The sequence below is a fragment of the Clupea harengus genome, chromosome 7 (genome assembly GCF_900700415.2).
Source record: "Clupea harengus chromosome 7, Ch_v2.0.2, whole genome shotgun sequence".
Classification (NCBI taxonomy): domain Eukaryota; kingdom Metazoa; phylum Chordata; class Actinopteri; order Clupeiformes; family Clupeidae; genus Clupea; species Clupea harengus.
Window position 1 is genome coordinate 20269632 of NC_045158.1, and position 14940 is coordinate 20284571.

Here is a 14940-nt window from a genome sequence, read left to right on the forward strand (position 1 = left end):
AAGTAAACTTGTCTGTATCTTAACTGTACTTACATGTTTTGTGTGAAGTGTGTTCTCTTCCAAGATGCTCGCAACGTCTTACTGAAGATTTTGTGTGACTCATTGTGGTGTGTCTGAGCAAGCAAGCAGTTTAATGTGACCACTTTTTGTAAAATATCATGTGACCTTTGAACACTGTCATTGGTGGATGAAGTTGGAATGAACAATGATGCAAGCTGTTATTGTACTGTATCTTTGAACTGTAATAAAGAATTTTGAAGACTTTTCTTTGCAAAGGAATGCTATATACTTTTAGGTGGTAGGCCGAAGCAGGGGCGGTTTTAGGCACGGGCGAACCGGGCAGCCGCCCGGGGCGGCACTTTTTCATAAGACGTGGGGGGCGGCACGAGCACTTAAAAAAAAATCATCTGGGCCGCGAAGCGGTTTTCTATTATCTATCACATCACTGTGTGTGGAATTGGCAAATTGGCGCCCCCTGCAGCTGCAGGCGCCTCTGTTCGCTAAGAAGGTGCCGTGGACAGATCCTGAGTGAGAAGGGAGAAGGGGGAAGGGGAAGGGGAGGGGGCGCGGGGGACAGTTCACCTCTGAGTCTCCCAAATGGAACGGACAAGGGGGTGGGGGGGTCCACTGTATAGCAGTCACACCTCGACTTTCTTCCAAATAACGCACATTCATAACATTATAATTACAGGCCTATAATTCCTGCACGTTTTCGTTTTTTTGAATTGTGTGAAATGGCTAATACAAATAGGTAATACAGAACGATTATGTGGTCACCAAGGGCAAGGCGAATTGGTGGAAGGAGACCACTGACTGCTTCAACTTATCCAACTGGTGAAGGTAGTAGTTAGCAGAGTATAGATAGATAGATAGATAGATACTTTATTTATCCCGAGGGAAATTGAATACATCTTTTACAGAGTAGTCTATTACATTGTGTTTTCAGTCACGTGTAACTTAACCTACATTCCTATTAAGGCAACCAGCTAATGTTGAGCACCAACATAATTGTTTGCTAGCTAGCGTCAGCTAGCTGATTTGACCATAGGGTATGAACATGTTCATTCATCTGACACTAGGCTAAAGTGTTAGCGAAATCCCGCTAGCCACAACTAAAGAATATAGCTAGAATATAACAGCATACAGAGTACTAGTATAATCTTAATAATGAACAGGTCGATAGCTAGCTGGTTAGACCATAGATAGCTCAGAGGGGGGTCTCGCCCGGGGCGTAATTCCATGTAGAACCGCCACTGGGCCGAAGCCTCGTATCTGTTCAACTTTGCATTTTAATTTTTGAGGACCTACATTTCTAAAGTTGGCATGATTATATAATTTCTAACGATAAACCAGTTGTTGCCAGGACAGTTTCCCGTGGAGTTTGTCAAACCCATAGTGTAAAAGTTTGTTAAACTCGCCGGCTAACACAGTTGCCTACTAAATCAGTCGAACCAATAACACAATGTTATACTGGCGTAAGAAAATTATTAACCAATCAGATGCAGCCATATTGACACCCGTTTCACCGATTACTCATGTTGACATCTTTCACTGCTGCCGTGACAGCTCCAACCCATTGAAACGGAGACGTGTTGTAAGTAATAATTTGATCAGTATTAGGCCGTTTTAAAACATGTTTTTTTTCTAAACCGTCTTTTTTATACGTGTGTGATGGTGTACATAGTTTTAGTTCGCTAACGAGCCGTAGTTTGTACTATATAGCCTTGCTTACGGTTAGCTATGCTATTTGTTAATACCTCATCTACCTTGTCTCTGTCAAGTTTAATCAACGTTATTCACCTTGTATGGAGTCGATGGTAGACTCATTAACCACGCAACACAAAACGTTATAGTCTAAGAAATATTTAATCATCAAGGGGGAAAAGAAAAGGTAAGGGGAAAATGTGGATCTCCTGAGCACTGGGACCAGAGCCACAAGGCTAAGGTTGGTTAGTCCACAAAGAGATTAAAGGAACATAATGGATAAAGAAAGGGGGGGAGCCACCCCTCCCTGGCAGCACTGCAATACCAGGGTAATGCCAAGGGGTGATATCTCTCCCTAGGCCTCTTCTAAGATGTTATTATCACAATGTGTGCACTTGCACAGGTTGGTACATGGCAGCTCATACACTTTGCATGTACATTTTCCCCGGACACAGTTTTCTTTTTTTGCAGGAGCAGTGAACAAGCTCAAGGATTGCCTCTGGAGCTGGTGGAAGTGACATCCAGTCCACCTCACAGCCATCTTCCAGCCATGATTGATTGGAGGAGGAATGTCTGGGTAACACTCCAGGCTCCTCCTGTGCACTGCAGCCAGGTTGCTTGCCCGCTGAATATGTTTGTGCAGAGAGTCCTGGTTTGGGGGCAAGTCAGAACATCTGCCCGACTTGAACAATGTAGCCTGACTATCACACCCGGAAAATGGATGGAGACTTACAAGGGCGTCACACTTCTCCTGTCCAAAATGGCTGTGCAGTTTTGATAGATCTGTTATTTGGGACTCTCTCCCCTTTGCAGTGTGGAAATACAGGTTCGCATTGATGTGGCTACAAAAAGACAGTGCCAGAACAAAGACATCTGTGTCTGGGCTCTTCATCACAATATTGGTCCTGGTTTTTGAGGCATGAGCGGCATGCAACAGCATCCTGGTGTCTGCCTCTTCTTGGATAGTTTCAAGCTCCTTGAGCTCCTGAATTTCTACGGTTGTATTCATCCGGATGGCATGGCATTGGCTGCCATGTGCCATGATGACTGTCACATTCCCAATTACATGGTCAAATTACAAATTACACGTGCAGAACAGGGATAACAAAAAATAAGGATTCATTGACATGGACAAAAAACACCAAAACAATGGAAAAAAATATCTGGCATGTGGGGGAAAACAATGAAAATTTGCAAAATTATGTATTTGAACACTGGACCACATCTGCAAAGACTAATTGGCAATGTGACAGTCATCATGGCACATGGCAGCAAATGCCATGCCATCTGGATGAAGACACAGATGTCTTTGTACTGGCACTGTCTTTTTGTAGCCACATCAATGCGAACCTGTATTTCCACACTGTAAAGAGGAGAGAGTCCCAAATAACAGATCTATCAAAACTGCACAGCCATCTTGGACAGGAGAAGTGTGACGCCCTTGTAGGTCCATTTTCCGGGTGTGATGCAGTCAGTGGTCTGTATGGTGTTGGAAAATGAAAGCATACAAAAAACGAAATTAAGAAAAAGAATACATTGATGTATGACCTATGGACTGCCCTCTCAGGACATTAATAAGGCCAGGGCTACATTGTTCAAGTCAGGCAGATATTCTGAGTGAGACTTGCCTCCAAACCAGGACACTCTGCACAAACATATTCAGCGGGCAAGCACCCAGGCTGCAGTGCACAGGAGGAGCCTGGAGTGTTACCCAGACATTCCTCCTCCAATCAATCATGGCTGGAAGATGGCTATGAGGTGGACTGGATGTCACTTCCACCAGCTCCAGAGGCAATCCTTGAGCTTGTTCACTGCTCCTGCAAAAAAAAAACTGTCAGGGGAAAACGTACATGCAAAGTGTATGAGCTGCCATGTACCAACCTGTGCAAGTGCACAAATTGTGATAATAACACCTTAGAATAGGACTAGGGAGAGATCTCACCCCTTGGCATTACCCTGGTATGGCAGCACTGCCAGGGAGGGGTGGCTCTTTGTGTACTAACCGACCTTTGCCTTGTGGCTCTGGTCCCAGTGCTCAGGAAATCCACATTTTCCCCTTACCTTTCCTTTCCCCCTTGATGAATAAATATTTCTTAGACTATAACGTTTTGTGTTGCGTGGTTTATGAGTCTACCATCGACTCCATACAAGGTGAATGTCAAGTTTAATCAACGTTAGAGACAAGGTAAATGAGGTAGTAACAAATAGCATAGCTAACCGTAAGCAAGGCTATATAGTACAAACTACGGCTCGTTAGCGAACTAAAACTATTTACACCATCACACACGTATAAAAAAGACGGTTTAGAAAAAAAACATGTTTTAAAACGGCCTAATACTGATCAAATTATTACTTACAACACGTCTCCGTTTCAATGGGTTGGAGCTGTCACGGCAGCAGTGAAAGATGTCAACATGAGTAATCGGTGAAACGGGTGACAATATGGCTGCATCTGATTGGTTAATAATTTTCTTACGCCAGTATAACATCGTGTTATTGGTTCGACTGATTTAGTAGGCAACTGTGTTAGCCGGCGAGTTTAACAAACTTTTACACTATGGGTTTGACAAACTCCACGGGAAACTGTCCTGGCAACAACTGGTTTATCGTTAGAAATTATATAATCATGCCAACTTTAGAAATTTAGGTCCTCCGAAATTAAAATGCAAAGTTGAACAGATACGAGGCTTCGGCCCACCACCTATTTCCCACGATCCAATTTCAACCAAAAATCCTTTCAGTGCCACTGTTCACAATGTTGCCAATTTCAGCCACTTGTTATCCTCCTATGTAAATTGTATTTGCCATCCCCGGTGTCAATATTGCCATTAGCTAACTTGCCTGAGTTGAATAAATATGAGCCATACCAACAAAGTAAACACACACACACTCACCACAGGTTAATGAAAAGGGTGTGCTTGAGAGGATGCACATAACTCTGCAATGTCTGGGTGAATTTGAGAAATCTTCTTAAATCGTTTTCCACACACGGTCTGTGCCTGTATTTTGTTTTCATGCTCGTCAGAGCTGAGAACCCACTCTCACATAAGTGAGGTGCTGCACTGTCTGCAGTAACTATGTGCAGTTTTACAGGGCTATCATTGAGAGTGTGCTTACATCCTCTCGGTCTGGTATGACTCTGCCTCTGCCAGGCTCCAAAGAGTTGTACGGGCAGATCGAAGATCACGGCAGACCCCTCACATCCTGCCAACAGTCTCTTTAACTGTCTCCCCTCTAGACAGCGATACAGGGCCATCATGACCAACACATCACGTCACCTCAACAGTTTTTTCCCCCAAGCAATAGCCCTCCTAAATAGCTCTTACACACGAACTTAATGGCACTTTATTTAACTTTATTTAACATTACTATTGCTGCACTACCTCCATTCTTATTTATCATTTTGCTCATACTGGTACTATCTGTCCTTGTATTGTTGTTCTGTGTTGTCTTGTTGTTCTATTTGTGATGCTATAGCCTGCATGGAGAATACCAAATCAAATTCCTAGTATCTGTATACATGGCAAAATAAAGTTGAATTGAATGTCCACAGGGGATGGAGACCGGATCCTTCAGCCCTTCTGTACACACTGCACATCTGAGACAGTCATTTTCTTGCACACCCAATTGTGAGACACTGAAAAACGAAGGGTTCTGTCTGTTAAATATGGCTGATGTAGATCATTTCCAAACACTGTTAATGACTTACGAATATATTTATCAAGTGCGTTGTATTAATAATTACTTTGTATGAATCATGTACTTATGTAAGCAGGGACATGGCTTTTCTGTGTTCCTGTGTATATGTGTAACTTTGATTATTAGTTACTGGCGCCACTTAGTCTGCATATGTGTAGGATCTACATGCGTAAGGGAAGGAACCTCTTGTTTATGTTTGGGTGAGCTCCGTGGTGATAGGGAGGGTTGAACTGTGCCTTTTTGACCTTGTGTAGAATTGGCATCCTTAGAAGACGGAAAATGTGTGCGGGGGAGGGGGCGGGCGGCGGCGGTTAGTGATCGACCCTGACAATTTCAAAGTTTCAAGTGATATAGGCAGAATATGTGTCCAAGGGGAGGGGGCGTGGCGAAGAGTACAGTGATTTGAAGAGTACAGTGGACATTTAAAATTGATTGACTTATCCACTGACCAGGTCCTCTTTAGAAACTGAACACTAGATGCAGGCAGGGGCGGTTTGTCCATAAGGGCGATTTGGTCGACGCACTGCCAAACAGGAAAAGGAGATTTTTTTTTTGTCCGATTCTACCACTAGACCAGGGGTACTCAATAGGCGGACCCGGTCCGGGTCCGGACCCAGACGCAATCAAATGTGGACCGAAGCCAAAATTTAAATCATGATCCAAGCGAGTTTTCATTGTTGCGTGATTTCGTGCTATATATTTTTTTCCTATTCGATGTGGTTTCTATCTTCTGTGTCCAATCCAGAGGTCTAATCAGGAGCTGTAATAACAACATCACTATGACAACTCACTCACTCAATGTTGACCGCGAGCTCTGTGGGTCACGCAGGTTGTGTGTGTCAACGGTATCTGTTTATCAGCAATTGAAAATTATGGCGTGCTCTAAACCCGACAAATAACAAAAAGTTGATTCCAAAAATCGCGAATTTAGGAGAGTGGACTGACAAGTAGCCTATGCATTTGTGCTGCCTGTGGGGAGCACAACACCAATGTGTTTCATCTGCAACGAGACGGTTGCCCTTGTCAAAAGTGGTTGCGTGAAACGTCACTATGAAACAAAGCATGCACACTTCGAACAAAATTACCCCCAGAACTCTGAGGTAAGGGCCAGAAAAATAAACCAACTGCAATCATCATACCAAGCAACATGCAGTGTAATAGTTAGATCAGCCACACAACAAGAGCGTGCATACCTCAACATACTGTTGTGAGTCTGCCTTTTCAACCATGAATATGGTGCAAAACAAATACAGGAGCACACTCACTAATGAACACTTACATCAGTGCCTCTGCCTGGCCCTCATATCTTTAATGCCCAAGTTTAACGCACAAAAAGAATCAGATCAGAATCAGAATTCTTTTAATGGCCAAGTATATTTACGTACATATACAGGAAATTATCTTGGTGGTTGGTGCATAGGACATAAAACACATAACATAACAACAAAATAGCTGGTAGAAAGGTGTCACCTTTCACACAAATAAGGCCAGACCACCTTTTGTGCATATGTAACAGGTTAAGGAATAACAAATATTTGTGCAATCTTTCATTTTCTATTTTGTGTATATATAAGTTTATTTCACCAAAATCTTGGTTTGTATCATGGTAGCTAGGTATTAGGCCTATCATTTGTTGGGTAAGTGCGCCCTCTATTGGTTGGTTGACTTCCGATGGCGCCACGGACGGCTGCCTCGGTGTGTTGGTGCGCAATGTTTTGTCTTGTTTTGTTAGTTAATTCAGTATTCTGCTTAAAAACCGGGAGCTCTTTCACCAGAGAAATGCTCATGAACATCAGGGTCATAACTCCTGAGAACTTATTACCGACTTTTATCGCCTCATCTGTCGAAATTTTGGACATTCTGGTCAAAGGTGCCCTCACCTTCGTACATACAGTGAAGCGACGGAGGAGAGGTAAACGCGCTGGTGTGCTTGTGCGTCTCCACCGGCGGGGACTTCGCACACCGCTGCCAGGAATATTCCTCTCCAACGTGCGTTCACTGGGTAACAAGTTGGACGAACTCCAGCTACTAGTTGGTAAGAACAGAGACTTCTCCTTATCTTCCATTCTGTGCTTCACGGAGACGTGGCTGTGTGGTTCGATACCAGACTCTGCCCTGCAGTTGGCTGGCTTCCAACTTTTCAGAGCGGACCGACACACGGAACTCTCCGGAAAGACGAAAGGTGGAGGAATCTGCTTCTATATTAACTGTGGCTGGTGCAATGACGTGACAGTGATCCATCAGTACTGTTCTCCTGATCTGGAATATTTTCTTATCAATTGCAAACCCTTCTACTCCCCCCGCGAGTTCCCTTCATTCATTCTGGTTGGTGTTTACATTCCACTGAATGCCAACGTGCAAGAGGCACAACGCAGGCTTGCCGACCAGATACTATGTGTGGAACGGACTAACCCGGACTCCCTAGTTATTGTCCTCGGCGACTTTAACAAGGGAAATCTCTCCCGCGAACTCCCCAAATACAAACAATTTATTAAATGCCCGACCAGAGAGGAGAACATTCTGGATCACTGCTACACCACAGTAAGCAGTGCCTACCACGCCGTCCCCCGCGCTGCACTGGGACTCTCGGACCACGTCATGGTCCATTTGATTCCTGCATACAGGCAGAAACTTAAACTCTGCAAACCTGTTGTCAGGACTTCAAAGCAGTGGACCAGTGAGGCTGTGGAGGATCTTCAGGCGTGCTTGGACTGTACAGACTGGGAGGTGTTCAGGACTGCTTCAAACAGCTTGGACGAGTACACAGAGGCTGTGACTTCTTATATCAGCTTCTGTGAGGACAGCTGTGTTCCATCACGCACCAGGGTGAGTTACAACAATGACAAACCCTGGTTTACAGTAAAACTCAAAAAGCTGAGGTTGGAGAAGGATGAGGCGTTCAGGAGTGGGAATAGAGACAGATATGTAGAGTCAAAATACAGGTTTAGGAAGGAGGTGAGAGATGCTAAACGTGTGTATTCTAAGAAACTTGAACACCAGTTCTCATCCAACGACTCTGCCTCTGTCTGGAAAGGGCTTAGGCTGATTACCAATTGTAAGCCTAGAGCCCCCCACTCCACTAACGACTCACGCCTGGCCAACAGCTTGAATGAGTTTTACTGTCGCTTTGATGGACAATGGAACAGTCCTGACACCATCCCCCGTGACACCTCCCCCCAGCCCCAGCCCATCAACTGCACCGCCCCCACCACAGCAGAGGCCTGCGCCCTCTCACAACTGCCCAACTCAGAGCCCCCTCCCTCCCCCCCCCTCCACAGTGACGACTCTCTCCATCCTTGAGAGAGACGTCAACAGACTATTCAAGAGACAGAACCCCCGCAAAGCAGCCGGGCCAGACTCTGTCTCTCCATCAATCCTGAAGCACTGTGCTGATCAGCTGTCTCCGGTGTTCACAGACATTTTTAACACCTCACTGGAGACATGCCACGTACCAGCCTGCTTCAAGACCTCCACCATCATCCCCGTCCCCAAAAAAACAAAAGTCACTGGACTCAACGACTACAGACCCGTCGCCCTGACCTCTGTGGTTATGAAGGCATTTGAGCGTCTGGTGCTGGTTCACCTCAAAGCCATCACTGACCCTCTACTGGACCCCCTGCAGTTTGCCTACAGAGCCAACAGGTCTGTAGACGATGCAGTTAACATGGCCCTTCACTCCATCCTCCAGCACCTGGACTCCTCAGGAACCTACGCCAGGATCCTGTTTGTTGACTTTAGCTCTGCCTTCAACACAATCATTCCGGCTCTGATTCAGGACAAGCTCTCCCAGCTGAGCGTGCCTGACTCCACAGGAGGCAACGCGTGAGGCTGGGGAAGCATGTCTCTGACTCCAGGACTATAAGCACCGGTTCCCCTCAGGGCTGCGTTCTTTCCCCTTTACTCTTCTCCCTGTATACCAACAGCTGCACCTCCAGTCACCAGTCCGTCAAACTCCTTAAGTTCTTCTACACCTTCATCATCGAGTCCATCCTCACCTCCTCCATCACCGTCTGGTACGCTGCTGCCACTGCCAATGACAAAGGCAGACTGCAGCGTATCATCCGTTCTGCTGAGAAGGTGATTGGCTGCAATCTTCCATCTCTTCAGGACCTGTTCGCCTCTAGGACCCTGAGGCGGGCAGGTAAGATTGTGGCCGATCCCTCCTACCCGGGTCACAAACTCTTTGAGGTTCTTCCCTCCGGCAGGAGGATGCGGTCCATCAGGACCAAAACCTCACGCCACAAAACCAGCTTCTTCCCGGCTGCAGTCGGCCTTATTAACAAGGCCCGGGACCCCCACCTGACCTGGTCTCTTATCCCACCCCCAGACCCCAAGTCTGTGTTACATTAACACACATTACATTACATTGCTCATTCACATTGCACTCCTGTTTTGCATTTTGCACTCTACTTTCCACTTTACTTTTTTTATATTCATTGTTTATATATTTGTATCGTATATATTGTGTTTTTTGGTTCTGATGTGTAGTACTTTTCCTATGTGTAGTACTTATTTGTGTTTTTATGTTTTTATGTTATGTGTAGTACTTATTGTGTTTGTATGTTTTTTTATGTTTACTGTATGCACCTTCACACCAGAAAAAATTCCAAGTAGGTGTAAACCTACTTGGCAATAAATACCATTCTGATTCTGATTCTGGTTTGGTGGCTATAGGCTGCATTTTCGTGCCTTGCTCAGTATGTCTTTTGCTTGGCAACGAGAGGTACGTGTTCACATTGTAGTGCTATGAAGGTTTCAAATGTATGTGTTTTAGCTTAAATTTGGCCGCACACAGTGGATTGTAAATGTGTTTTGTGATGAGTTGTAATAGATTGGTCGGGTTGTTTTGGAGGTTTTGCTGTTTTGAGAGTTTGGGATATATTTGCTGATATAGCTAACCTCGTGTGTTATTTAACTGTATGCTAGTTTTCGTTTTTCTGTCGTTTTGTAATGTAGCCCATATATTTCAGTTGTCCTTCTTTTCTTATGTTTGTATGTGTTTTGCTTGGCAACGAGAGTATTTGTTTTGCTTGGCAACGAGAGCTACATTCTGCATACAGGAAGAGAAAGTAAAGTGGCTAAAAGAACTTCAGCGTCCTGTGATAATTGCACCTGAACACAACGCAGTAGTCGGCGAAGTACAGACCACGCCGGCTACATTGGTGCCGTGACCCGGATGACATCTTCAGATCATCGCCAGGATGATTGCCGCTGGTTGCTGTGACGAGTAAGAACCTCTTCAGGACTTTGACAAGTACACGGGCTAATGTTAATGTGTAAATTGTAACTCTATCTCAGCTAGTATCATTTTACATTGTGATTTTTATTTTTTCTATTCATATTTGCATTTACTAGTAATTCATATATTATTGCTATAGCCTAATATTATCACAACTTTTGCAAAAATGACTGATGGTGAGGATGTAAAGACACCAATTAGCTGGGGGGATGTTGGTTTGGTAAGCCTAGGTAGGGGCCAGTTTATGAGGGATGAGAGCACGCCGGTTACAGGTGCTGGTGCACTGGGCAAATCTGCGCTCTCGTCCACAGGTGTACATACTGATGCACATTTCCCCGCACCGCACACGCGTAGGTTACGGTATGCCTCAGACATTGGAAGCGGTGTTAGTCCAGTGGGTCGCCCTGTATTCTCATACACTCACACGCACACAGATGAGCATTCTCCACGTCAGCCAGTGTTTAGTCCAGATGTGAGCTCCTCAGACCTAGGGAATCTCATTACACAATTAGCTCACGAAATAGGAGAGAACATTGCTAGCCAGCTAAAGAGATCTGTTAGTAGCGCAGATAGCCAAACCACTTCTACACCTAGTCTGAACTTAGGACATGGACAGTCTGACTTGAACATGACTGGAGTAAAGTTAGTTATGAAGACAGATGTCAAAGAGCCACCGTACTTCAGGGGTGATGGAACGGACAAACACACAGTGCATGAGTGGGAAGAAATTATGAGCGTCTACTTGAATAAGAGGGGTGTGTCCTCACGAGAACAGTCCCAGGAGATAATGTCAAGATTAATGGGAAAGGCTAGAGACATTGTTAAAGTCACACTGCGCAGCATTCCATCGCTGCGGCCAGCTGAAGACTCCAAGCTTGTCTTTGATATCCTAAAACAACATTTCAGTGAGGTAACCTACTCCTCGATGCCTCTAGCAGATTTTTATAACACTCTTCCACTAGCCAGAGAAAGTCCCATGGACTACTGGATACGCTTGAATAAGGCTGTAGATGTCGCGGATGAGTGTCTGAGAAGGCAGGGGCGAAACATTGAGGACCCAATGATGTTGGTAAAACACTGTCCTGACCCCGCTCTTGCAAGTGTCTTAAAGTGCAAAACAGCAGAGAAGTGGACAGCGAATGAGATTCAGGAACACCTCATTGAACATCAGAGAGAGGCTAGAACAATGTCTCAAGCCAAATCTTACCGGCCAAAGAACATTGGTGCACATGCTCAGACATCAGCAATAGAGACAGTCACTGCTAATAACACCACAGTCCTTACCTGCTACTCAAAGGCAATGGAGGCCCCATCCTCTTCTCAGACTGAGAGCGTCTGTATCCAGTCTCTCATTGGCTTGCTGAACCATGTGCTGGAGCAGAAAGACCAGACAGCAGCAGTCGTGCCGCCGAACAGGAGTCCAGTAGCCATTGTTCAGAGTAGATGTAGAGTCTGTCAGTCTGCTGAACACTCAACTACTGCACACTGTAGACAGGAAAACTTCTGTATGGGCTGTTACAAGCCCGGCCACTGAAAGAGAGAGTGCCAACAGCGCCGGCCAAGAATTAACACCCAGCCACAGTTAGCGCGAGCACAGCCTAAACATGAGCAAGGTGGAGCAGGTTTAAACTAGATGGCTTACATACGAAGAGGGGATGTGTGAGCGTTAAAGCATCAACCCTTGGAGAAGGTGAAGAATTAAAGGAGATGTATGTCAATGTTTGTAAAGCAATGTCAGATCATTGTACAGTAATCGTTCAGAATATTCACAAAGTAGAAGCGTTCAGTGAGTTATTTCACGCACCAGTGACAGTTAATGGCTGCACTCAGTTACAAGGGCTCCTCGATACAGGGTCAATGGCTTGCACGATAATTGAAGAGGCGGAGCAGCGGCTGCTATCAGATAGCGTCCTGACCCAACAACAAGAACTCCCGCAGCGCATCATCCTTGTCGGCTGTGGAGGAGTACAGGTGACCCCCAAGTGCATGTAAGACATGGAACTGAGTCTGTATGGGGTGAAGTGCATGGTGCCAGTCCTTGTGGTCACTGGTCAGAAAGATGACGTCATAGTAGGCACCAACATGCTGAAATATGTGCCACATCAGCTGAAAAATGAGAAGAATTATTGGACACTTATTTCACGCAACACACAGGGGTCTTCAGACGGCTAACAGTTTTTGGAGATGATGGCAAGCCTCACGAGATGGAGGGGTGAAGATGTGCCAGAAAAAGTCGGGACAGTGAAACTAACTCAGGCAGTGACTCTCCTCCCCAAACAAGAGTACCTACTGTGGGGTAGACTGCCAAGTAACGTTCCCAAGTCACCTGGGAGCACGGTGATTGTGGAGCCTACCACTTCCAGGTGTGTGCCTCAGGGCATCATGGTGGGGAGAGTGGTCACACCACTGTGGGGAGATGGCTGGACCCCTATGAAAATCACCAACATCTCCGACAAACCACTCACCCTTAGAAAGAACAGCAAGCTGGCAGACGTCTCTCCTTGTGTCGCGGCTGAAGACTTCACACTGTTCCAGGGTTCCTCTCAGAGTGACGATGGCTCTGTTAAAGTGACTCATGTGAAACACAACGACAACACTGATCTGAAAGACAGGCTGCGGAAGTCTGGTCTGGGAGACGTTGTCATTGACCATTGTGAAGCAAGCCCTTCCACCAAGCTTCAACTCGTGACATTGCTGGAGAAGTATCAGGACGTATTCTCAAAGCACCATCTAGACTGCGGGAAAGCCAAGGGCTTTGTGCATAGAGTCCGCCTCACTGACGACCGTCCTTTCCGTCTTCCGTATCGTAGAGTGCCGCCAGCCCACTATCAAAAGCTGCGTCAAACTCTCACTGAGATGGAAGAGCAGGGAATCATACGGAAATCAATGAGTGAATATGCTTCCCCACTTGTGATGGTATGGAAGAAAAATGGCGATCTTTGTATATGCACAGACTTTCGATGGCTGAACGCGAGAACCATCAAGGATGCTCATCCTTTGCCCCATCAATCTGACTGCTTGGCTGCACTTGACGGTAACACTGTCTTCAGCACCATGGACCTCACATCTGGTTTTTATAACCTGCCCATGCAGGAGGAGGACAAAAAATACAACGCCTTCACATCACCACTAGGCCTGCATGAGTTTAACAGAATGCCGCAGGGGCTTTGCAACAGTCCGGCGTCCTTCATGAGGATGATGTTAAGCATCTTTGGCGATCTAAACTTCAGCAGTCTTTTGTGCTACCTAGATGATCTCTTGATCTTTGCCCCCTCTGAACAGCAGGCCCTCAGCAGGTTGGAGGTTGTTTTTCAGAGGCTGTGGGAGCACAACCTGAAATTGAGTCCGAAAAAGTGCCATCTGTTGCGGAGGTCCGTGAAGTTCCTCGGACACATTGTTGACGGTGACGGTGTTGCTGTTGACCCCGAAAAAGTTGAGGTCATCGCCAAAATGTCGAAGAGGGACTTGATGGAAAATGATAGCTGCACTCCTTCAGTCCGCAGAGTAAAGTCATTCCTGGGGATGGTATTTTATTACCAGCACTTCATACCAAATTGCTCCTCCATCGCAAAACCCCTGTTCGCCCTCACAGCTGGCCAGAAACGAAGAGGAAAGGCCAGAAAGTACAGTCAAAATCCAGGAGTCTACAGAAAGCTCAAACCTGCAGACTGGACCCCTGACTGCGACTCCGCCTTCGCCAGCCTCAAGGAGAAGCTCCTGAACTGTGCGGTCCTCACTCATCCAGACTTTACTAAACCCCTGGTTCTGTCCATTGACGCTTCTCTTGACGGCCTTGGGGCAGTTCTGTCCCAGATACCAGAGGGGGAAATGAAGGCACGCCCTATCGCCTTTGCGAGCAAGACCCTCACTGGCTCACAAAAGAGGTATCCTGCCCACGGCCTAGAATTCTTGGCGCTCAAATGGAGTGTTTGTGAAAAATTCAGCCACTGGTTGAAGGGCCACACTTTTACAGTGTGGACCGACAATAATCCTTTAAAACCGAAACTTGACACTTAAGAACAAAGGTGGGTGGCAAAGCTTTCCCCATACACATTCAGTATCAAACACATCCCTGGGGTAAAGAATATTGTGGCGGATGCTCTAAGTAGAGATCCTTTTGCCAAGTCAGTGAGCCAAGTCTGTTGGCCGAAGCAGAGGGAATAAAGGAGGAGAAAGTCCAGGATCTCTTCCGCTGCAAGGTCCAGTGTCTCCGGACAGATGATGGAGGTTGCTGCGTGACCATGGACACCACTCAAGACATACTGGCTGGTAGTCAAGAACCCTCACATGTGAGATCT